Below are 1,313 nucleotides of genomic sequence, written 5' to 3' on the forward strand. Positions count from 1 at the left end.
CTATAGTTTTCTTTGATGGTTAAGGTCCATTTGAGGTCAAGAGAAAAAGCTTTTTTACTGTTAACCAGTCCACATGAGTGGAAGACTGAACCCTATCGACCATACAACTTCAGCAATGCCCAAAACTTGGAATCTTGTCTGCTGTGTTACATGAATATTCGCCTGTGAAAAGTAGCCAGGAATCACTTAGAACTCATCTGACTTTCTGGGGTGTTGTTTTTATCTTTTTTATGCTTGCAATACAACATCATAACCCCCTCCCTCGAACATGCAAAATAAGACCTAATTAAATCCTGGAAGTTTACTAGAGGTATTGTCATTAACATTAAAAGGGTATAATTGGTTAATGTAAAGCTAATCTCCCCGAGGCCCTGAAACACAATAAACTACAAGTAGAATAAAAGTAAAGAAATGTTTACAATAAGACGACAATGAAAAGGAAATTAAAACATACAAAATTGACAATAGCATAAAATACTACACGGAACAATCAATGAAATGAAATTAAGAGCATAGGAAATTAGCTAAAGTCATGGATAAAATATGCAAAGGTATTTTTCGGAGTTGGCATTCTTACACTCCTTTGATAACGTATTCCACTCCTAGCAGCAACATATAACATGTTTTCTCATGATACTGGGTATTACCATACACAAAGAATAAATGATTTCGTGTGGTGGAAATTAGGGAGAGGTTATGTATATTATTCGTGTGACGGAACATGTCCATAAGGTACTGTGGATCCAGACCTTTTAAAGATCTGCTGTATAGACCCCAACTATAGCACGCTATCATGAAAAAGTTTCTTGATATTACGTAATCGATCTGCCTTGGTCGTTAATTGACCTCTTTTTACCAATTAATCTGCAACGCCTGCCATATGTTTTTCTTGTATGAGAGTCTTTGTGTGAAGGCTTTATGATTAACGACACTGTAGACATGAACATATTTCCACACAATGATTACACAAAGAGCCTTATAATGGTGTTAAGAATCTATGCATGCTAATTGTTGAGTCCAGATTAACGCCCGTGGCAGGTCGATTACGTAATCACAAAACTTTTCTAGCTATAGCGTGCTATAATTGGAACCAATAATGTAGACCTTTACAGCATTGTCGATCTTTTACAATTTAAACCTTTCCCGAGTGAGGACCAACAAATTTTAATTAGCTTTAAATGCTGAAATACAAAAAAGAACCAAACCTTTTCCAAAAATGTTCGGACGCAAAGCTTCAAACTTTCTTACCCATTGCCATAAAACTGAGAAAGTAACCATAAACCACCTAACGAGTTGCACAGAATGTAAGGATC

Source organism: Apostichopus japonicus, chromosome 15, assembly GCF_037975245.1.
Source record: "Apostichopus japonicus isolate 1M-3 chromosome 15, ASM3797524v1, whole genome shotgun sequence".
NCBI classification, from domain to species: Eukaryota; Metazoa; Echinodermata; class Holothuroidea; order Aspidochirotida; family Stichopodidae; genus Apostichopus; species Apostichopus japonicus.